The 24,852-nt window shown below is 40.3% G+C and overlaps 2 protein-coding genes across 3 annotated transcripts in view; one reads left to right on the top strand and one right to left on the bottom strand.

Annotated features, from left to right (window-relative positions):
- Positions 1 to 6,540, bottom strand: part of LOC129723969 (mucin-12) — a 148,379-nt gene extending 141,839 nt beyond the window's left edge. For both annotated transcript variants that reach the window (XM_055678489.1, XM_055678490.1), the window contains exon 1: positions 5,412 to 6,540. The gene's annotated coding sequence lies outside the window, so the exon portion shown is untranslated. The remainder of the gene's footprint in view (positions 1 to 5,411) is intronic.
- LOC129723972 (rhodanese domain-containing protein CG4456) overlaps positions 1 to 24,852 on the top strand; it is a 123,260-nt gene that overhangs the window by 43,549 nt on the left and 54,859 nt on the right. The window lies entirely within an intron of this gene.

Raw genomic sequence — 24,852 nt, forward strand, 5'->3', positions numbered from 1 at the left:
GTCGAATGCCTTTTCTATATCTAGTAGAGCTGCTCCAGTCGAATAGCCTTCAGATTTATTAGTTCGAATCATATTTGTCATTCTAAGTAACTGATGAGTAGTGGAATGCCCATGGCGAAAGCCAAACTGCTCATTTGCATAAATTGAATTCTCATTAATATGTGTTATCATTCTATTGAGAATTATTCTTTCAAAAAGTTTGCTAATAGAGGAAAGTAAACTAATTGGTCAATAACTTGATGCCTCAGCTGGATTCTTTTCGGGTTTTAAAATTGGAGTGACTTTGGCATTTTTCCATTTCGTAGGAAAATGTGCTAGTGCAAAGCATCTGTTAAAAATTTTTACCAAGAAATTTAAAGAGTTTTCGGGAAGTCTTTTGATGAGGATATAGAAAATCCCATCATCTCCTGGTGCTTTCATGTTTTTGAATTTTTTGAGAATGGTTCGCACCTCATTCAAGTTTGTCTCCAATACCTCTTCGGAAAGAAATTCTTGGGTGGTGATCTGAACATACTATTGGTTTACTTCTTTTTCAACAGGACTTACTACGTTAAAATTGGAGTTATGAACACTCTCAAACTGCTGAGCAGGTTTTTGAGATTTTTGTTCATTCGTTAGAAAAATGCAATCACCATCTTTAAGGACTGGAATGGGCTTCGAGGGTTTCTTAAGAACCTTCGAAAGCTTCCAGAAAGGTTTTGAATAAGGTTTTAGTTGTTCAACTTCTCTCATGAAATTCTCATTTCTCAAGAGAGTGAATCTATGTTTAATTTCCTTTTGTAATTCTTGAAAAATAATTTTTAAAGCAGGATTACGAGATCTTTGGTATTGACGTCTCCGTATGTTCTTCAAACGTATAAGAAGTTGAAGTTCACTGTCAATAATTGGTTCATTAAATTTCACTCGAGCCTTAGGAACTGATAAATTCCGGGCATCGAGTATTAAGCTGCAAAACATTGGTGTTTAAAATCCGATTAGTGGAAGCACTTATCTTATTATCTATAAGTATTCGAAAATCATGAAACATATTTTATCACTACAGTATACGAACAGAAAGCGAGCTCGTGTTTAATCATCCACTACTTTTTTTGTTGAATTTCAGCTCATTTTTTACTAGTTTACAATTGAACAACATGCTATTTATTAAACCAAAAGTTAGAAGAAATCTTCATCTGTTGAGTTCCGTTTAGTAAAAATAAGAAACTTTCCACAGCATGCCCCTTACTAGAGTAAGACGTTGTCCTACGTCCAAAAAAAACTTCTAGTACTACTCTCGTAATAAAAAGATTTTTAAAATTGAATCGTTCTTAATCGGTCTCTGTTATATAGACAAAATTGTATCTGAGGACGGAAAACCAAGAGACCACTAATTTTTCATTTGGCAAATAGATTTTCAGAATAATGTTTGTTCTACTCATTCCAGATAAATTCTTTTTTCTCAACTCAATTTTATAGATCATGCCTCCGGGTACTTTATTCGAAATTCTTCTGTCCAACAGCGATTTTCCATCAAACCTGCAAAGTTCGTAACTAAAACTTCTATGAATAATAATCATTACCGGTTTCTCTGTGAATAAGCAATGAATCGGTGATTATGGCTCAGGGGAATCATTAATATCTCACCATCCTACCACATCCACACTCCCATTACTTCATAACGGAATATCGTCACAACTTTCCACTGTGACACGCGTGACATAATTACCGAACAAATCTGGCACGTTTTGATGTGACTGTCCCGTATACTGCCGACAGTCATGCCCCATCGTGGACTGCTCGAAGTTGTGCCGACACTGTTGACACGCACATTTCTTATTCCGGTTGGCTTCGTCTTACTCAATCTTTCAGTATTTCCAGAATGATTTTCTTCCCACTGCCACTGCCACAGTAGGCCGTTCGCATTTAGACAGCCATCAAATTCTTGCTCTCGCGGACCGATCTCGCGGCTAGCTGTCATGCGGTCTGCGTCTGGCTGGGTCGGCCGCGACTGTGGTGGTTGTGCTATCTTGATGCTGCCAGCACAACTACGCAGACAGACGGGCGCCGCCACTCTCCGTCAAGTTTTCCGAGTCCCTACTCAACATAAACTCCCCTATTGCATAGCTTGCTAGCAAGACAATCTCCACGCGATGCATTCATCCGTCGTCACTGTCGCCGACTGTCGTTCTTTGTTGTCTGCAACTGCCCTCCAGTGAAGACAGTGCTGTCATCGTTAATTTTCGTATCCTTGGACGCACCAATCCTGCTTGCGAATTGCTTCAATCCAAGTGGCCGGTATGCACATTTCGTTTTATTCCAATAAAAAAATCACAATTCACCCGAGCACTCGTTTCAAGGACTCGTAGGCCAGTGGCTTCAGCCTAACAGATCCTAGTTTCGCATCTGCTCGCAGCATACCGGCCTCGCTAGATCCCAGGCTTCGGCTTATCGTTCCATCTTCTTTAATTTTCGGATCCTTCTGGGAAAGCTTCAGCCACCCTCGTGACCTTCACTGGGTGGTAAACTGGGAGGGGATTCTGTCGGCAAAAACACAACAGCGAAAAGACGGTGGAAAGTAGGACACCATCGCGCTTGGCCCACACTCCGTTATTTTGGAGAACGTTCCAGGCTTGCCGCCCATCTAGCCCACTCGATTATATTCTCTGGGAAAGACCGTGTATTTGCACAATGAAGAAACGCGCGGGAGAATCTGCCTAATAGAGACTTTCGGTCTCCATCGTTGTTTCCAACCGGCGCACCTCACCTTCGAAAACCGGTCGCTGATTTGGACTGAGAAAATAGAAAGTGACCCTGGTTGGCAATTTCGCTACAGCAAACAGTCGCAAAAAATGTACACTGTTCCGGCTAACCGGTGCAAAGGAGATCGTGATAGGAGGGATAAATTGAAAACCATACAGTTCGCGCTGTACTGTTCCCACACTGGTTCGGGGCTGCAGCAAAGTACAATCGCGAGCCCGAGCATGGGGAGTGTCCCTGACAGTAGAGAACCACGGCGACGACGACAACAAAGGGCGACAACATTGGTGCCCCCTTCCGGACAAGATTTATGTGTTGTTTTCCGGCAGATTTGCGCAATTTTCGCTAAGCGAAAAAGGCAGCACGACCGGGGAAGCGATTTCTTACCGCTGAAGGTCGGTTGACATTTATTTTTTGTTCTTGCCAAATTTGGCAGAATGGAGAATTATGATTTTTTAACATTTTGACGTTTATTAGAAGCGGGTAGGAGTTATTTGTTATTATTCGGCGCAGCAAGCAGCTAGGATTATCATTCGGCTCCTTTGGACAGTCTTGAAAAGCCTGTGTTGTGAATTGAAGGTCACACGATGTGGTGTGTATCCTGTAGCTTGTAGTGCGCTTAGCAGCCTTCAAAACATCTGGCACTTGTTGGATGACCTGTTAAACATTTTGGACATTTTGTTATCGGCTTTTTTTTAATTTTTAATTTTCAAATATTTGCAATTTTTTAGCCAGAGATTTTTGAATTTTTGTCGTTAAATTTAAACTATTGAAACTGTTTTACAGTAACTTTTTTTAATGGAGACGCATGGAGGTTCATGAATGATATCTAAAGTACAGTTAAGTATTTTTCCTTGAGAGGCCACCTTCAATTTAACACAAAAAAAATTTAAATTAGACAAACGGTTCAAAAGCTACGACAAAAATTTAAAATTTTGAAAACAGTTCATTTCTTTAGGCCACTCCATTCAAAAAAGTACTATAGCGATTTCGAGTATAATAGGAACAAAACGAACAAATTTTCTCAAGGAATCACTGAATAAGTTTGTGTCAAATTTTGTTCCGGTTATTATCGACTATTGCTATAAAAAAATTTACCTGACGTTTTGATGCTTATTGCCCATAATGTTTCACGCTTAACAAAGACACTATCAACAACCATTGAGCAAATAGAGGCAATACATGATCGCGTTTCCACATGACAATGCTTCATCATATGTAGCAAAAGCCGCCGATTCGTGGAAAGTCGGTTATGAGCTCTAAGCAATGAGGTTTTATCCGACACAGCTTACTGGTTGATGCCTCTCAGCTTGTTCCGAGGTACGATGCTAGCTTAACAAGTCATTCGACAATCGTGGCTCGGGAGAAACTGTTAGTGCCAGGATCATAGCACTAGCCCCGCAAAAGTTCTGTACACTAATAAGTTGGCTGCAGAGCCGGTGTCCAATACAAAAAGGTCAATTTTCGACAGCAAATTGTTAATACTTGGGGCTTGACTTTTTGCAGCATTTCCTCATTTTACTGAAGCTAGAATTGTGTCAGATTTATATTCTGTAAACACCCTAACTATTTTCGCCTTCCGTAGTTATTAAACGTTATAGATGTATTTTACTCTGTTGAAAACACATTTAAATTTGTTTGATAGCTGTCATCTGTGAAAATTTCTAACATTTAGCTCCAAATTTTGAATTTATTCCTCAGATTCTAAACGCTGCATTAAGCAAATTAAAAGAATGTCTATTAAGCATTATTTACCATAGCTCGTTGTGCTTAACTGAATCGTACACCCTTTTGAGTTCTATAAACAAATAATGAATCTGCAAGTTGACTTTTTTGAACTTGCCAAGAAATTAACCGCAATTTAGAAATTTGTTTTTTTTGTGGATTGCTTTCGATAGCTCAGTTCGATTCCTGATACCGTTGACCGCCACTGTTTAACTGTTTTAACTTTTAGATTTTGGCTGATAGCTCGCATCGTTTTATGTTATCAATTTATTACAATGAACAAAGAAAACTTCATACGCTTCTGTGGACAACTGCTTAATATCATTTTTTGTAAGTTAATTGCACGCGTGTTTTTGCCACAACCTTGAGGACAAAAAAGCTTTGCCACAGCAGGTGCTTTTCAGCATTCTCAACAAATTTGCACATGAGCGCTTCTGACATACATTATTATTAAAACGATACATGCAAAATATTTGGAATGAGTTGCAGAACTTCTTACACCACGTACCAACATTGAGGTTAATTCATATTATAAAAAAAGCAAAGCCTTGGTGCTACATTCCGATTCGGAACTCGACCTTCTTTCTATTACACACAGACTTCGCAGCCAACTGTTAAGTGTACAGGACAATTGTGGGGCTAGCGCTACGATCCTACTGACACTAACAATCTCTCCCGAGTCGAGACTCGAACCTACGACGACTGGTTTGTTAGGCCACCATCGTACCTTGAGACCCGCTGGTAGGACTTCATATTATAATAAATCAGGGTTGGCACTTAAAATGCGATCTCTCAGAAACGATGCCCTCTTTTTCGCAGAATATAATTTCCGAAGCACTCGACACTCAAACGTCTCTGGGGTATTTTCTAGCACCGGCGACGGTATCAAGCCACACATTCGGCACAATGACGGGCTATTTTTAAGAAAAAATAAATAAAACAAGACTCACCTAATTCCCTAGGGATCCGTCCTCTGCAAGCAAATATGGTGATGCACGACGCTGTGTGACGTCAGTTTATTTGTAATTCTAATACACATTAACGCTTGAAACACTGCTTGGCGTGATGCAAAAAAAAAAAAATAAAACCAAAGTACAAAACATTGATACTTCACACCAACAATCAGCAGAGCATTCCCATGTGTGCTGGGATTTTTTCCTCTGTTTTCATCATCTGCCTTAATCAACAGTAACAGCACAAACGTTCTTTTCTCGGTATGTGCAGTGCTTCTTCTGCTTAACACGGTCTTAACTCTCAACCGAACATACTCCGTTTCTACTCTTCAAAGTTTTGCTTTTCTTTCTCGCCAGACAGCTTCACGAACACTCGTACACTGTCGTTTGATGTACAAATTTAACTTGTTCACCACCAGCACATAGATACACACACACACACACCAGACACCCGATCAAAGCTACGGTCTCTGGTGAGGCGTTTTGGCACTTGCCTCCTACTGATGCACACCGCCCGTAACCACTTGCCGTCGCAGAACTGTGAAGTGTTCGCTTTGAACGGAGTAAACTGGGCTCTTACTGCTGCGGCTGCTTCTTTTTGTGCCCACGTTCGCCAACCACCGGGCAAAACTGAATCAACGGTACCCACGGTTGTTGGTTCATCTATACGCAATTAAGCAATCACTTTGGAAGTGCCGCTACGGTTATTGTATGACTGTTTTGTGATTAGACCATCGATGGAGTTGCATAGAGTGTTAATTTTTTTGGTTATTCTGCTTCAAACTGTGGATCTCAACCTTCAGTTTTTGTCACCTTAAGGTATAAAAGTCATAAATTTTTAATTCGATTAACTATCTCAGCTTGGTCTTCTGCACGTTCAAACCATTCGTAGAAACTGTGAAGTGAAGGCGAAGATGGCGGCTGACGTTTACGTTGCTTTGGGGCAGCCAAAGCTGGTTCAAGCCACAATAGCGACCGCACCGGGTTATGATTGTGAATGCTACAAGATATCCACACTCCACGGTTGGACAGGGAAGCACGAGCAGGCCAGTAATATACGCCGAATGCAGTGACACTAGAAACGATGGAAGAGTAGTTTCTTCAACGTTCCAATAACTTCGACGATTTTCACTCGACTGACAGCCGACCGGCTGTTGCAAATGAATCGCAAGTTATCGGCAGAAATAGCTGAACGGCAAACGCGAGAATCGGAGAGTAGACAGAGAGCCGAGTCATGCCGAAGATTGACGTTCAGGAGAGTACTTTTTTAAAGTGACCGTGTTTGCGTGTTCAATGGCATACGACTTTTTGTGTATACAATGCGGGGCTGTTGCACACATACTAGCCAGCGCGACGTGAAAGCCAGAGATCAATTTTATAAATATGAATGAATGATTAACAATCGAAATTTAATAGTGCTCTATGATTGCTGTTAAGCGATAACCGAACAATGGCGTCTACTCTGCTCAGAATTTACGAGAGGCCAGTATTTGTTTGTAGTTTCTTATGGTTTTTGAACGCTGCTTGGTCTGTTTTGAACTTCCTATAGATTTTGAATATCACACGAATTCAAGTGTGTTTGATTTTCCGAATATAATTGCCAATATGTATACAAATACTAGAATATTTTGCTCCATTCTTATCACAAACAATACCTAATTTCGGTGGAACAATTTTTTCAGATTCGACCATGAAATAAATGTCAGCGTATGTCCGTAGAATATGTTACACAGCACCCAAATCAGTGCTATTGCTTACTCTTTTGAAGCTTACATTTTATTTACAGTGCAATCCAAACGAAAACTAATAAATCGAAAACGATGAACTAAAGCTACCAATTAATAAGGTAATTTATCATGATCGAAACAATTTATTGTTTGCGAAATTTTTCCACTATTCGTTAAAAAAATATATCAAACACCCAGCAAAAACATTGAACAACTTCTCCTGTGGCTGTTCAGAAACTTTCATTAAAATTGTTTAAGTATTACTATTATTTTTTTTGTTCATCTATAATTTATTTGACACGGCACAAATACAATTTAATGTTTAACGGCGCCAATTATATCTGCTAGCTTACTTTCTAAAGTATCTTAATAACTAAAAGCAAACTTTTTATCCTCGCTGCCGACTACGAGCTAAATGTAACTTAAAGCTATAATATTTTGCATTAAAAGCACTGTATGATGGTTTTCATTGCCATAGGTAAGCACATGTTCCACTGCTGGACCAAGATATTACGGACTGGCATATTGGGTTGTCTCCCTCGGGCCTTGAGAGAATCGTGCGGGTCTGATTGCTGTTTCCGGATCCGGGGTCTTAACGTGTTCTTGTCGTTAGGCTGGATGCAGGCGGAAGGGGGTAGGACTAAACTGGGGCGTGGATCGACACCTTGGGGATTATGGAATGTAACCACCTTCCCAGTTCCCCTCTGGTCCAAGCATTTTGCCAACTGATGATCGTATTCTGACGTACAAATGAGAAAAATTCATTAAAGGCAATTGGTCTTTCATAAATTCCACCGTTTGTTGCGCCCACCTTAGCCAAAGAGTCCGCTTTCTCATTGCCCGGTATCGAGCAGTGAGAAGGGACCCACGCTAAGGTAATCTGATACGATTTTTCGGATAGAGCACTCAGATGTTCCCGTATTTTCCCCAGTAAATACGGAGAGTGCTTAACATCTTTCATCGATCGGAGAGCCTCAATGGAACTGAGACTGTCCGTAAAGATGAAATAATGGTCCGTGGGCATTTTTTCGATAATCCCTAGGGTGTACTGAATTGCAGCTAATTCTGCGACGTAAACAGAAGCAGGATTATCGAGCTTATGGGAGACGGTTAAATTGTTATTGAAGATACCGAAGCCAGTGGACCCATCAAGAAGTGATCCGTCAGTGTAGAACATATTGTTGCAGTTGATGTTTCGATATTTATTGGAAAAAATTTTGGGGATCTGCTGCACGCGTAAATGATCCGGGATTCCACGAGTTTCTTCTATCATGGATGTATCGAAAAACACAGTAGAATCAGAAGTATTTGATAAGTCGACACGATTTGGAATATTCGAAGAAGGGTTAATATTATGGGACATGTGATTGAAATACAATGTCATAAAACGGGTTTGAGAATTAAGTTCGATTAACCTTTCAAAATTTTCAATCACAGGACGGTTCAAGACCTCACATTTGATAAGAATGCGAGAAGACAGGCTCCAGAAGCGGTTTTTCAATGGTAGTACTCCAGCTAAGACCTCCAAACTCATCGTATGGGTCGACTGCATGCAACCCGAGGCGATACGCAAACAACGATATTGTATTCGCTCCAGTTTGATCAAATGTGTGTTTGCTGCGGAGCGGAAGCAGAAACACCCGTACTCAATGACAGACAATATCGTTGTTTGGTAAAGCCTTATAAGGTCTCCTGGGTGGGCTCCCCACCATTGTCCGGTTATTGTACGAAGAAAATTCACTCTTTGTTGACATTTTTTCATCAGATACCTAACGTGACAACCCCAGGTGCCTTTAGAGTCGAACCAGACACCAAGATATTTGTGTACCAAAACCTGAGAAATCGTTTTACCCATTAATTGTGTTTGAAGCTGAGCAGGTTCATGCTTCCTAGAAAAAACTACTATCTCAGTCTTCTCCGGAGAGAATTCGATACCTAGCTGTAAAGCCCAAGCAGACAAATTGCCCAAGGTATCTTGCAATGGTCCTTGCAAATCGGCAGCTTTGGCTCCTGTAACAGAGATTACACTGTCGTCTGCAAGTTGTCTTATCGTGCATGAATTTGCCAGACATTCGTCGATGTCATTTACATAAAAGTTGTAAAGAAGGGGGCTTAAACATAAGCCCTGGGGAAGACCCATGTAGCTAATGCGAAAAGCTGCCAAATCGCCGTGCGTAAAATGCATGTGCTTTCCGGACAGCAAATTGTGCAAAAAATTGTTCAAAATTGGAGAAAATCCTTGTCGGTGAAGTTTACCCGAAAGAATGTCAATAGAAACGGAATCAAAAGCCCCCTTAATGTCCAAGAACGCAGACGCCATTTGTTCTTTGCGAGCATACGCCAGCTGAATGACTGTTGAAAGCAACGCAAGACAATCATTCGTCCCTTTGGCACGGCGGAAGCCAAATTGAGTATCTGATAGTAGACCATTTGATTCGACCCAGTGGTCTAAACGACGGAGTATCATTTTTTTCATCAATTTCCGGATACAGGATAGCATTGCAATCGGCCTATAAGAGTTGTGATCAGAAGCTGGTTTCCTGGTTTTTGGATGGCGATCACCTTCACTTGCCTCCAATCCTGCGGTACAATGTTTTGCTCCAGGAACTTATTGAACAAGTTCAACAAGCGCCTCTTGGCATTGCCGGGTAGATTCTTCAACAAGTTGAATTTGATTCTATCTAACCCAGGTGCGTTATTGTTATAGGACAGGAGGGCAACTGAAAATTCTGCCATCGTAAAAGGTGATTCTATCGCGTCGTGACCCGGAGACGTATCGCGAACAAAGTTTTGCGCAGGAACAGAGTCCGGACCTACTTTCCTGGCAAACTCAAATATCCTACGACTTGAAGACTCCTCGCTTTCGTTGACCGTTAAGCGATTCCGCATTCTTCGGGCTGTGTTCCAAAGAGTGCTCATCGATGTCTCCCTCGACGTCTCGTTCACGAACCGACGCCAATATCCGCGTTTCTTTGCTTTAGCCAGGCTTTTAAGCTTGGTATTAAGCTCCGAATACCGTATATAGTCGTCGGGTATACCTCCCTTCTGGAAGGCCAAAAACGCGTCGGATCTTTGCGTGTAGACATCGGAGCACTCTTTGTCCCACCACGGAGTTGGAGGCTGCTCTTTGATCGTTACGCCGGGATATTTCTTCGTTTGGGCTTGCAACGCGGCGTCGAGGATTAAGCCCGCGAGGAGGTTGTATTCTTCAAGTGGTGGGTGATGTTGAATCGACTCGACCGCTTTTGAAATCATTTCCTCGTATAACTTCCAATCGACATTCCGTGTGAGGTCATACGGAATGTCAATTGGTCGCATGCGAGTTGAACCGTTAGTAATTGAAATAAGAATAGGCAGATGGTCGCTACCGTGAGGATCGAGGATTACCTTCCATGTGCAATCCAACCGTAGCGACGTCGAACATAAGGATAGATCCAAAGCGCTTGGGCGCGCTGGAGGTTTCGGGATACGTGTCATTTCACCGTTGTTCAAAATAGTCATGTCTAAGTCATCGCAAAGGTTATATATTAAAGAGGAGCGGTTATCATTGTAGGGGGAGCCTCAAGCCACACCATGAGAGTTGAAGTCTCCCAAAATCAAACGTGGCGAGGGAAGAAGTTCTATTAAATCAAAGAGCAACCGTTGCCCAACCTGTGCTCTGGGAGGAATATATATTGAGGCAATACAAAGCTCTTTACCTTGTATTGTCATTTGACATGCGACAACTTCGATGCCTGGAATCGAGGGGAGGTTAATACGATAGAAAGAATAGCACTTTTTAATCCCTAAAAGTACTCCTCCATATGGGGTGTCTCGATCAAGGCGAATAATATTAAAATCATGGAAGTTGAGATCAATATTTGAAGTAAGTCAAGTTTCACAAAGGGAAAATGCATCGCATTTGTTTCTATTTATTAAAACTTTAAATGAATCCATTTTTGGTAAAATACTTCTACAATTCCACTGTAAGACAGAGATAGAATCCTTCGTATACGCAGATGAATTAGGCATCGAAGGATACAATCGCTGCAAGGAGGGGCCATTGGGCAGTCAACTGCTTCAAAAATGATCTAACTGTTGGGAGGAATGCTGTAAGAAAAATTTTAATTGGATCGGTTACATTGAAAGTTTCGAAAATCCAGTCCACAATGTCAGAAAATTTCACTAATCCAGAGTTTGTTTCATCAACTGGGAGTGCAAAAGGAACAACTGGGGTTTTAGATGTTCCTGGCAGTGCTGGGAACTCCTTCTGGGACTTTAAATTTGCAAGCCCAGGAGGAGTTTGCTTCGGTTTTTCCGCAGCACTGTTTGGTTTGTTTGTAACTTTCATTTCACTTTGGGAAATCTTAGGACCTTTTCGGGGAAGTTTAGGAGAGGAAATATTTTTCCTCTTTCTAGACGCCCCAGGATTGGCATAAGTTGTTCCCGCTGGTGAATCGTCAGAATCGGTTTCATCAGAGGACAACAGATCAAAGGGGTTCGATGTTATGGTAGAAGTGGTCACGGTCTTCTTCAGCATCTCAGCTTTGAACGCTCCTTAAGTGACCGCTTGATTTTATCTCTGCGCTGCATGTACACCGGGCATGTGGAGAGCTCATGCTGATTTTCCCCGCAGTGAATACATTTTTCAGCATTTACACTGCAAGAATCGTCCGCATGAGTTTCTCCACACTTGCTACATCGTGCCTTATTGCAGCAGTAGGCGGCTGTGTGGCCTAGCTGCTTGCAATTGGTGCAATTCATAACACGGGGTACATACAATCGCACAGGCAGACGAACCCGATCGATCGAGACGTGGCTAGGGAGAGCAGATCCGGCAAACGTAACACGAAACGAGTCTGACGGAGTGTACACTTTTGTGCCGTTGACAAGAGACACAGACCGCAATTACTTGCAATCTATGATCTTTACTTTTACGTCGTGACACAAAGCATTTTTGAAGCAGCCATAACCGCTTGCCAAGATACACTCGACCGGCAGACTCGAATCGGTTATGACACCGTCGATCCCACGTCTCGTGCGGGTATATAAACGCGATACTCGCGTGTGAAAAGCTCGGAGCGAGCAATAGCGTTGGCCTGTTCCAGGTCGCTGACCACGACACGGAGCTTGTTGGGTCTGACCTTGGAGATTTCGGTCACGGCCTTGTACCCCTCCGTCAGGTCTTTCGAAATCTGCAGGATGTTTAACGGTTTCGATTTCGGTCCTGCTTTTGGCCGAAAGAAAACAGTAAAGCTGCCCTGAGATCCGTCCGGGTAAAGCCTGGGGCGAGGGGGGACTGGAGAATTAACAGAGGAAGGGTTGGCAGGAGGGACAGGGTCGGAGGGGTTCGGGGATGGTGGCACGGGAGGCGAGGGATCTACATCCATCGCGCTAAATCTAGCGCACTAGCGCCGACAGAACACGTACCTCTTTACTTCTCCTTTCAGCAGGGTTGGTTGTCCGAACGGTCGAAGCTGCAGCCGTTACAGCCAGCAGCACCAATACAGCAGCTCCAAACAGCCACCAGCAGCAAGCCGGGTGTGTGATCACTCAGCACAGCGACACAACTCGCTGTCAACTGTTGGCTTCTTCATTTTCCTCCTTTGTGTTGAGATTCTCGTCCACTGCTGTAGCACAAATCACTTAGCAGCCAAATCGGCTTACGCACCAGCAAACAGCCACGATGCGAAACAGTTGCACAAAGGCGGGCGACCTTGAACCTTCACTCGACCAGGCAAACAATGCCAACACTTGCTCGCGCGTCTTTTGTTTTATATTATATCGGAGCGATCACCAAACACATCCGATACTGATGCGTGTTCGGCACGATGAAGTATGATGGCAATGATGAAGTATAACTATTAGTACAAAAGTTTTCAAAAATGATCCATTTTCGAACACATTTTGCCTCTACAATTGCTCGCATGTCCTGTTTGCAAGCAGTGATAATGGAATTAAATAATCAGGAATTACAGTATATTTCTCCGAAAAAATCTTCTATAACATTTCAATTTTGGAATATGCGTAGCCCTGTTTTGTATCATAATTGAAACAGCATTGAATCATAATTGGAACAACCTACTTTTGAGACTTCACCGCTTCACTTCGCCTGTGCTTTATATAACGATTAGGGTTTGCAATCCCGGGAACGATTTCCCGGATCCCGGGAACAGAAATATTTTGAGTCGTATTGAACTGATTATTTAGTATTCGTTTCCTTCCAGTTTCAGGTTATATAACTTTAAACTTTTGTTCTGTCAATGAAAACTAGAATTGCTAAGCAGTTCATTTTATTTAAACTCCCATCGTGCAAATCAAATATATTTGATAAAAAAATTATCTAAGAGGCTTTGCTACTGTTTAAGCATACAGAGTTTTGAGCATGTATTTTAATTATCCCGAAAAAATAAAAAAAATTAGAATTGTAAACTATTTTTTGTTACCTTTTATCAATAAACTTCGTTCTAAATCTTATTTTTGCTGAGAAATTTTTTTATTCCCGGTTCCCGGGAATTCTCAGGAAATGAGACTTTTTGTTCCCGTTTCCCGGGAAACCAATTCCCGGGAATATTGCAAACCACAATAACGATGAATTTTACGTAGGTACAATTCATGAAAAAGTTTTTGTTAGAAAACCTTTCTTTTCCTTGCGAGTGCCCATTTTGGAATGTTAAGAAACGTTTTAGACAATTAAATTGTTTATCTAAGAAAATACTCGAATTCAAATGGATCTGAAATACAACGGCTGCTCCAATTATGTTATATATTTTGTTCTGATCATGACTAGACAGATATATTGTCTCGGTAAACGTAATTTATTTATGATTTGATGCGATATTGTTGGTGAAAATGTGACATGAAAATATATGTACCCTAAAAATAGTCTCAATTGTTCCGATCACAGTACATTACCCTAATAAATATTTTGTATGATGATCAAGTGCTAATTCTGGATGAAAGAGCGGATTGTCCTGCTCTAGCTTGGAAATTTCCATTAAAAAATAGACGTTTCTCGCATGATGATAAAAAACTAGGACAAATAATTGAGTTTGATAAATTTCCCATGAAAGGTACTAGGTCACTTGCAAAAAACGCCTTTGCGAGCGGCCTTCCGGCAGTTAACCGAAACATTCGCCATGGCGGACGAAAACATGTGTGTTGGCATATTCTTGAGTTCCTTCTTCGTATTATTTATCAATTTATACTCCGTTTTCACGACAAAATTGCTGTGGTAGATCTTTCACCTCAGGTTTGCCCAAAAATTCCCGATGGGATGCAACTGGGCTTCCGCAAGATCCGGCCAGAACACCGCGTCTTCGCCTTTATTGTATTTCTTGATGAACGACTCTGCTTCCGGCAGGCTCTTCGTACTATAAATTTCCCCGTTCACAGCCATTCCGAAGCGATAGAAAAGCGGGGAAACTTGGTATGTGTAATGGTCTCCACCTGGGAGCTCACTTCCTTCGTCGGGGAAGTAAAATACGAAGTGCCCTGCCTGCCGTTGCCATTCAGGGTGAGCTAGGTCCCGTCGTTCATTACCATCGTCAAATCACGATACACTGGAAAAATCGACTCAACTATCCTATACAGCCGCTGCTGCTGCGTCATTGCCTGTAATTCCGAAACCAGTGGATGGAACTGCCGCTTCCTGTTATGTATGTCCGTGTTCGTCAGGTTTTTCACTGTGGTTAAGCGCACGCAGTGATGTAGCCACTTTTCCCTCAGTCTTCCTCTTCAGCGTCTTTTGGAACTTGCGGTCGCTCAGGGTCGCCGACCGTCCAGAACCGGGTTTTTTTCGATGCTCTGATTCTTGTCCTATAAGTGCCATAATATTTTTCACAAAACGTTTCTTTGACGCGGCAAATACATAATAAATGTTTAACGGAGCCAGATAATCTTATTTTTAAAGTATCTTATAAGCTGAAGGTAACTTTTCTATCCTTGCTACTGACTACGAGCTTTACTAAAACTAAAAAACTAGCATGGTTTTTTTTTTCAGTAGTTGGTAGCTCAGTTTGTTGTTATATGGACACTCTGATGCTTTTCAAGTAGCCATAAATCAGCGTCCTGTACGTCATGTTCCGCTGAGCCGGGATATCACGAATGGGGACATAGGGTTATATACCTCGGGCCCTAAGGGAATCCAAAAGTAGGGATCTGGCACACTGGAATTCAGCACACACCTGAGCTACGTGCTCCATGTCATGAAACTCCAATCTGAAACACAATGATAACTGTCCGTGAGCCCAATACGCTGTAGGTGTCGTGTGTCTAGCCCGTAGTGGTTGGGCATAATCCGATACATCACGCGAATGAAATCTCGTCTTACATCCAACCCCCGAATCCAAGGTTTTTTCCTTATCCCATGAGCTCTGTCATCGTAAAAAGTGATTCTATCACTGCGTGGCCCGGAGGCGTATCACGAACAATGTTTTGCACAGGAACAAAGTCCGGACATACTTCGCTGGCAAAATCAAATATTCACCGACTTGAAGACTTTTCGCTTCCATTGATTACATTGCAAAATTGCTCAACGATGTATCTCTCGAGGTTTCGTTTACGAACCGATGCCAAACACCGCGTTTCTTTGCTAGACCAAGCTTTTTAACTTGTTCTCGAGCTTCGAATACCGATTGAAGTCATCGGGTTTGCCTTCCTCCCGAAAGGCATTAAACGCGTCGAATTTTTTCGCGTAGACATCGGAACACTTTTTGTCCCACCACGGAGTGGGAAGTTGTCTCCCTATCTTTTCGCCGGGATATCGTTTCGTTTAGGCTTGCAAACGCGAATAGAATATATTTTTCGAGAGAAGGAAGATCTGAAATCGATTCAACATCTTGTGAGATCTTTTCCTCGTATGTCTTCCAATCATTGTTACGGGTGATCATACTCATCGTAGGATACGATCGCTACAAAGAGGGGCCATTCAACTGCTTAGAAGGTATTTCAACTGTAAGTAGAAATGCCAGCAGAAGACTTTTAAGGGGATCAATTATATTGAAATTTTCAAAAATCTGGCCCACAATATCTGGAAACTTTAGCAGTCCAATTCTGCCTGAATCTTGGACGAAAAAGAAGTAACAGTTGGACAGTTTGATGTTCCCGGAAGTGCTGGAAACTCCTTGTGGGGCTTTAGCTTTGCCAATCCCGGAGGAGTTTGCTGCGGGTTTTCAACAGCACTTATAGTTTTTAATCGTACATATCATTTCAGAAGGGGATCTCTTTTGACCTTTTCTAAGAAGTTTAGGAGAAAAGAGATTCCTAGACTTCCCGGGTTCAGCAAAAGTGCTGAATCGTCAGAGTCAGACTCATCGAACGACAATTCTTCGAAGAATTCGGAGAAATCAGTTTGGCGGCAAGTTCAGTGCAAGCAAGTTTTAAAACTCACTGGGATACGAGGGCAAAGTCACACTGCCTACTCTGACTGGCAGTTCATTACCCGCGCTACAATCAAGCGCACGGGTAGACGCACCTTGTCCACGATCACATGTCTCGGCAGAGCAGAACCGGTGAAAGTTACCCGAAACAATTCTGATGGGTGTAAGTGTTTATACTGTTGCGCGCGATACTGAGTGCAATATCTTGCAATCAAGTATCTTTACCGGCTGAATGATGTGATCCTTAAAACGGCCGGTTCCAGCCTTCAATAGATCCTCGACGGTAAAAATCGAGACGGTGACCACGCCGTTAATCTCCATTGCGCAAGCTGGAATGTACACGTGATACTCAAGCGCGAAAAGCTCACAAAAAGAAATCTGGTTTGCTTGCCCGAGGCTTGACACCAAAACTCGCAATTTATTAGGGCGGGCTTAAATTATTTCTGTCACGGCTGGGACCATGCCAGATTCTTACAAATTTGCTTTACCTTTCGGCCGAAAAAATACAATCCAGGGCCCTGGATATCCTTTTGGATATAGCTTCACCCGATGGATCAGCTCTTCTGGGGCTCCTTTCTCCACCTTGTACCCGTCGGGATTGGGATATTAATTCCACAGCACAGCACCGAGTCGAACAAAAGCACACGCGCCGTAACATACTGTCTAGCCAACAATAGCAGCAGCTTTAGCGGGCTCGATCCTATATCCTCTGAGGTTCATTTCCGAATGAGTGCCATGATGTTGACCGGACGTATCCGGCGTCCATCAAGGGCCACACGATGCCCGTTTCCGGCGCAGCGGAGTTCCGTTCTTTGAAAGCGCACACTTCTGATCGGAGCAGCTTCACTGTTTTCGCCATCACGGTTAGAGTCCAACTCATAGAGCTGTCAATTTTTTTCTGCTGGCTCATTTTTCAATTTTTAATTTTCGATTTCTGTTCACAATATTTTGAGAGACTCCACCCTTTTTTTCATGTTAGCTCATTCTACCGGATTCTTAAAACTCAAAGAGATTTTAAGTTTCATTGTAAGGAAAATACATCTTATGTCGTGTTGGCTTATGGTCGGCTTTGTGCAACACGGGCAAAACTTGAAATTTTGCAAAACGTTGAGTTTTTGATGGCAAACGATGCTAAAAAATGTTAAGTTTCATCTTATTTCAAAATTAACAACAAATCCAGCGTTATGATTAGAAGTTTGAACCACGATATCTCGGTGGAATAATATCAAGAAATCAAGAACTTTAGTTTCCTGAACTCGTAAATTTTTCGTTTTACAGATTTTCCAGTGAACAAAATTACCGTATATCGATAAAGGCGAATATTTTTAAGTAGTGCCGCATTTTGCTTTACCGAGAAAACTTCACACAAAACAAATGGTTAAAAGGAATCAACCAGACAGAATTCAGAAAAAAAACATCGCCACATGAATGTCTTTTGAATTTTTTTCGATGTGCGCGAATGTTAATTTAGCGTGCGTTTTTTCGAAAGCCGACCAGTCGTTCTACAGCGTAGCTTAGAGTTACATGATTGACTGTACATATCGATCATTACTACTCCGTGATTGATCAGAATCAATAAAATTGCACAATGGATCCACTGAATGGGGCTGGGAGTAACCGACCATTCTCATTGTACAAGTGGCTCGATACATTTGGACCACATTTGCATAACCACAAAGGCCACCGGAAACAGGTTTTAATTGGTACGAAAGGGTACGTTGGGTCAGGGTTCACTTTAATAAGTTATCCGATAGGAAGACTGCTGGGGCCACGCACAAATATGTGTGGTTTACTCGAAAGAAATACAGAAGCTATTTTTTATTTTTTGGAACCGAGTTGAACCAACAGTAAAAATGCTGTTGGGCACACGTGTGCGTAATGTGTATTTTGCATTATACCAATTTTTGAATATTTGCATACGCAGTTCATATTTCAAGACATAAAGCAAAAAATACTACGTCAGTGCATATGAGGTAAACCCATATAAAATCGGCAATTTTCGTCAATTTTTCGTAATGCAATTTTTGTCCATTTTTTGTTACAACGACTTATACGATAAATTCAAAACAGAAGTTTGATAGTATTAGGTGTTCTGGTGCGGAATTAGCTGTATTGTATTAAACATTTATAGGTAAGTTGAATAATTTACGATATTTCATGACGCATTCCTGATACGTGTTAGTATACATTAGGAAGCCATCAAGAATTTCCTACCATTTTACTTCAACAGCCAAACATAACTTGAAGAAGGCTAAGATTACTTAAACAGCAAAAATGCAGAATTTTTTTTAAATTTTTGTTAGATCAACTTCAGTTTCAAAGCTCTGCATAGTCTTTTACAAGCTATCAACTTGTTATTATTATTCCCTAGAGTTTTTACTATCGACAAGGGATGAAGCATTTAGGAAAAAGGACTATGAGAAAACCGATCAATTGAGTTTTTCCACTTTTGCAAGTAGGTAGGAAAAATATCTATATTTTCTCTACCTACAATGATTTTCATTACAGATGATTGACTTCGCGCTTCTTGGAATGTAATTAGGCAAATCTGCAGTAAATATGTTTTACGGGACTAGACCCAAGATTGAACCTGAGGCACACCGGCTCTGACGGAAAGGCTATCAGATTTTGAATTCTGGTAGACAAGCTGCAGAGTTCAGATCAGTTGAATATTTCCTTTAAATTTTGATCTACAAATTGGAAAATTATAAAGTTTACAACTTTGCTAGCAAACGTTTATGCCAGAATTTTTGCTCATCTGCAAAAATTTGATTTTATTCATGTATTCTCCCATTCATGTATCATCCTATTAAAAATAATTTACTCAAACAGTTTACTTATCCAAGGAAGCGAACTGATTGATCGAATAATTGAAGCCGCCGAGATCATATTTCAGTTTGATATTTGGCTTAAGAAAAGTTTCAGTTTGCATTGCAATGTCCTTAAAAATTAATAAACTCGTTTTCTTTGAACCAGCGTTCCAAATAAAAATTCCAAAATACAAAAGTTCAGTTTCGTTTCAAATTAATTCATTGATAAAGGCTTTGATGACGAAACCAGGTTTTGTTTTGTAGAGTAAAACTTTTCTATGAATAAATGATAAAACACATAAAAAAATCAAAAGTCAGTTTCGTTTAGCATTTATCCATTGATAAAGGGTATAATGACAATATCAGGATTTTTCTAGAGGGCAACTATTTTGTTTTGTCGATGGAAACGGTTTGACGGTTTGACATCTCAGCAGCAGGCTGTGTTTTTTTTCGTTACTTAAAATTCCTTCAAATATGGAAACACACCAGTGCAAAAGAAACCGTGAGATACGCATGCATATGCATGTGCACCATCGACGGAGTGCTATAATTAGAAAACCAAACAATCCGTGCTGCCGATGCCTGATGCGAACTGTTGCGCCACCGCCGCGCAGATTACAACCGGATGAGACGACCGAACGGATGGACACGGCCGGCAGTGGCAGTGTGTGGAGCGAGCAAGCAGTTCGGCTCATCGTCATTGGTAAACGATAAGCAAAAATGTATGTGAAGTTCAGTGCACTACGCTTATGTGCCTAGACGATTGCTACGGTGTTTATTTTTATGAATCACAGAGATAATTGTGATAAACTAAAATCAGTACAACAGTGCAATAAACAATTTTCTGCTGAGCTTCCCCATACGTAGAGCTTCGCTACGTACGGTTCTTGTTCGTATTATGAGCCACAAGGTTACTCAAAGGAACGTGCCCAACTAGCGGATCCCATGCCGCTCAGACCTCACGTTCAGCGAGCGAGTTATTTGTAATTATGCAACGCTAGAACAAATTCAGCCACCGACCTTAGCCTTCACCATCAACAATGTTCAGTTGAGCTGCTTGTATGTTTCAAGAACTTTGATATTATGTACTCACCCGTGAATCAAATTCAGCTGAAGCATCATGTTACCGGCCAATTAGTTACTTTCATTGAATAAAAATTCCTAATAGATTGATTACTAAAGGGTGTCCCACATCAAATTGCATCACGAGAAAACGCTGTAGAAAATTACCCATTGGGTATATTTTCTTGAAAATTGAGATATAATTAGTTTTGAGTGTATTGTTTACACTGTATTTTCATCGCTATCAGTATTTGAAAATTGGAAATTGAAAATTGGAAATTGGATGCCGTTACCCGACAAGCAATGTCGCGAATTGATTTTGCGTTATCACCTGGAAAATCGTCTATGCTAAGGTTTGCAATCCCGGGAACGATTTCGCGGGAATTACCTTTTCCCAAGATTCCCGGATCCCGGGAATAGAAATATTGATTCCGGGGGTCCCGGGATTCCCTAGCTTCTGGAGAATTTTTCGATACAATATTGCAATAAAACTAAATATCGTATCAAAACACGAAACTTATGTCGTAGAAGTGTGAAGCAGCTTTAAATATTTGCTTGAAATAACGATCATCATTTGTTTGCCTTGTAATATCAAATTATTTGCTTATATTATTTGTCAAAAATGTATGCTGTCTTATTCAGTAAACGAAAAATTAAGAAATGTTTTTTTTTTTGCTAATGAGTTTACTACTAAGCTAGTTGCTTGATTTTTTTCTCTGTTTATTGACAAAAAATTTTGAAACCTGTAAATTGATTAAAAAAATTGAAACTTGTGAATCAATGCTACCAGAAATAAATAAATTAATAAAACTCAGTCGGTGTAACTTAGGTCGTGGCCGCGATTTCACATTAATAACGTAGGCATTTTAAAGCCCTAAATCCTGCCTGACAAACACTCAGCTTTATCTTCAACAAACTAAAAGTATTTGACTCTTCAGTTTCTAATGAAATGTAGCAAGAGCTGGAATCGGTGATTTAGAAATATTCTAGAAATCAGACACCAGCGGTGATTCAGCGATCTTAAGCAAAGTTTTACAGAAGGGAATCACATTATTTGGGCTTAACGCAAAATTGTCAGCGGATCTGAGGCGATTGTTCGACGGCATAAAAACCCTGAAACCTACTCATCTGCTAACATTTGCTACAAAAATCGATCATGAATTTCTGGAGTGAACTTGAATAAGTTTTGTTTTTTAATCCGTTTTTCATGCGAATTGATAATGAAATTGTAAACAATTGTTTGATACCTTTTATTAATACACTTTATTTGAAATCTAATTTTTGCTAAGAATTTTTTTCCATTCCCCATTCCCGAATTCCGGAATTCCCGGGAAATGAGATTTTTCATTCCCGTTTCCTGGGAAATCCATTCCCGGGAACATTGCAAACCCTAGTCTACGCTCTCATCGGGGCATCTGAAAGCAACTCAGAATCGTGCAGTAAACGGCGAGTCGTGTGATTAAACGTTACTGCGAGACTCTGAGCATCGAACGGAAGGAAAAATGGGTGTTCTATTAGTGATCAGGATCACAAGCGTGTTGTGAAAGCGCTTACGCGGGATCCCAATGCTCCGATCACCGGTCAGGGATGTGGCCAAAAAGTTGAATCTGTCCAAGTCTGGTGTTCAGAGAGCCAATGACCGAGATGGATGATGAGACTTACGTCAAGGCGGATTTCCGGCATAGCTTCCGGGGCTACTGTTCTTTACTACCCAGCACAAGTTTGAAATTCCGAAGGAGGTAAGGAAGCGGAAACTTTCGAAATTTGACAAGAAATACCTGATTTCGCAAGCGATATTCTCATGTATTAAATGGAGTGTCTACGGGGACTGTAAACGGGGAGATCTATCTCAAGAAGTGTCTACAGAAGCGTCTGTTTTCTCTGTTGAAGCAACACGAGCTTCGGCCAAACGATGTCTTGGAGTGGCCAATGCACAGTGGTCCAGGAATGCAATCTAGCGGAACAAAATTAATACCTCCGGATCGTGTTGATTTTTTGAGATAGTGATTTCGGCAATGTTTATTAGAATAATCAAGGAATATTTTTACATGAAAGTATTTGTACTAAACGTGTACTAAATTAGTACTAAATTTTTTTTGTCTTCATTTTATCAATTTAGAAGGATGGTTTCTGCTACAAAGTTGTTCATTAGCCAATAATATGAAAATCTTCCAAAGTCACAACTATTCAAGAATGCATCATGTATGAGATATTGATTTTTTTGGACAAAATGGACAAAAAACTGTTATTTTCATTTTATTTTTATTTTTTCTAGGTGTACTAACAACTTTCATGAGTTTCTAATCATAAATCCTTTAAACTTTGATCTTTGCCGCAGAAAAAGGATGCCTATGGCGTGTAGTTTTTAAGATATTTTAAAAAAACTAAAAATTCGATTATTTTTTTCAGAATGTCATATTTCCATTAGCGCACAAAAGCGCAACCTGAAACTCTCAGGGCTGAAAGAACATTTAAATAGGTGTGTGTAGACAAAATTTCAGCCCGGAACTCCTTGGAGCTTTTATTTTGGGAATAATTTTGTAAAATTCTACAAAATTAGAAATGAACGTGCTATTTCGTTTCCAATATTATGCCCAATGTCTACGGAGATGTTAAAGAGAATTAAATCTGTACTCTCTTGCTGAAAAGTAAAAAATATTTAGTTCAATATTTACAATGAACTAATGAGGTCTCATGAAATGCCTTTTTTTTTTTTTCAAATAGGATACTTTTTAAGATGCTAATCAATAACGCATAATTAAGTTGTATTCTTTTTACCAGTTTTCACCGACAATTCACAGACTATTAATGTACGGTACATCTATCACCAGGCATTGTATTATACCTATTGGTATGATGTCAGAAGAAGTTCAAGAGGCATGGAATAAATCCGTTAAAAATTATCGAGAATTTCACTCAAGAAAATTCAGCCGTCTTGTGAACATGGAAGATGTTTTCAAATGCCTTTTACTCATATATGATCCGATAATTTCTCTAAATCACTGAACAGAAGACCATTCAATTGATGATCTTCCAAGCGAAGTTCAAAATCTTACAGTAGATGGAACTGGATTTTGAAGATGTTTTTTTTAATGTATAGAGAAATGAAGAGGAATAGGAGCAAATCAGTTTTGAACAATGATCTCTTTATGTTATTGATTAGTATCTTGAAAAGTTTCCTGTTTTATTGAAAAATCATTTCATAAGACCTGAACAGTTAATTTTAAATGTTGAACTAAATATTTTCAGACCAAAAGATTTCATATTTAATTCTTTCTAACATCTCCGAAGACATTGGGCATAATATTGGAAACAAAATAGCACTTTTTACTAATTTTGAAGAATTTTACAAAATTACTCACAGAGTAAAAGCTCCAAGGAATCTGCAGACACCTAATTTAATATTCTTTCAGCCCTGAGAGTTTCAGGTAGCGCTTTCGTGCGCTAATGGAGATATGACATTTTGAAGAAAATCAAAAAATTTAGTTTTGCCTTTCTCCTAGAAAGGTATAGCAATCACTGGAAAAACCGAAGGTATAAAAGTGGTCCCAATGGCCGAATGTCATATACCACTCGACTACTTTCGACGAACTGAGCATTTTCTGTATGTATGTATGTATGTGTGTATGTGTGTGTGTGTGTGTATGTATGTGCAACTTTTTTTCTCACTCACTTTTCTCAGAGATGGCTGGACCGATTTTCATAAAATTAAATGCAAATGAAAGGTCTAGTTGCGCCATAGGTTGCTATTGAATATCATTGTAATCGGATTTTTAGTTTAGAGGTTATGTATCAAAATGTAAAAATCACGAAACATCAATATCTCAGAAACCGCACGACCGATTTCAATAAAATTGATTTCAAATGATTGGGCTGAACTCAAAACCCTTAACTTTTGAATTTTGTTATGATTGAACATATGGTTTAAAAGTTATGTAAAGAAAAGTTATGCTGAGGTTGTTTAAACTCACTCATTTTTCTCAGTGATGGCTGAACCGATTTTCACAAAATTAGTGTCAAATGAAAGGTCTAGTTGCCCCATAGGTTGCTATTGAATTTCATTGCAATCCGATTGTAACTTTGTCCGTTGTTAATAAAAATGTGAAATCACATAATGAAAGTAAATATATTGACTTTCTCCTAACGATCACTGGCTAATTAAAAGGTAGAATAATGATTGAAACGGCCGAATGTCATATACTACTCTACTCAGTTCGACGAATTGAGCATTTTCCGCATATATGCATGTATAGGTGTTTGTGTTTGTGTGTGGGTGTGTACGTGTGTATGTGCACCTTTCTTTCGCATTCACTTTCCTCGGAGAAGGTCTGACCGATTCTTTCTATCTTTGTGTCAAATTAAGGGTCTATTTGCCACTTAGGTTGCTATTAAATTTCATTGTAATCAAACTTTTAGTTTTGGCGCTGCGTCAGAATGTGAAAAACGCTCTTATATCTCATAAGCTATGAACATAGTTGAA

Source organism: Wyeomyia smithii, chromosome 2 (genome assembly GCF_029784165.1).
Source record: "Wyeomyia smithii strain HCP4-BCI-WySm-NY-G18 chromosome 2, ASM2978416v1, whole genome shotgun sequence".
NCBI classification, from domain to species: Eukaryota; Metazoa; Arthropoda; class Insecta; order Diptera; family Culicidae; genus Wyeomyia; species Wyeomyia smithii.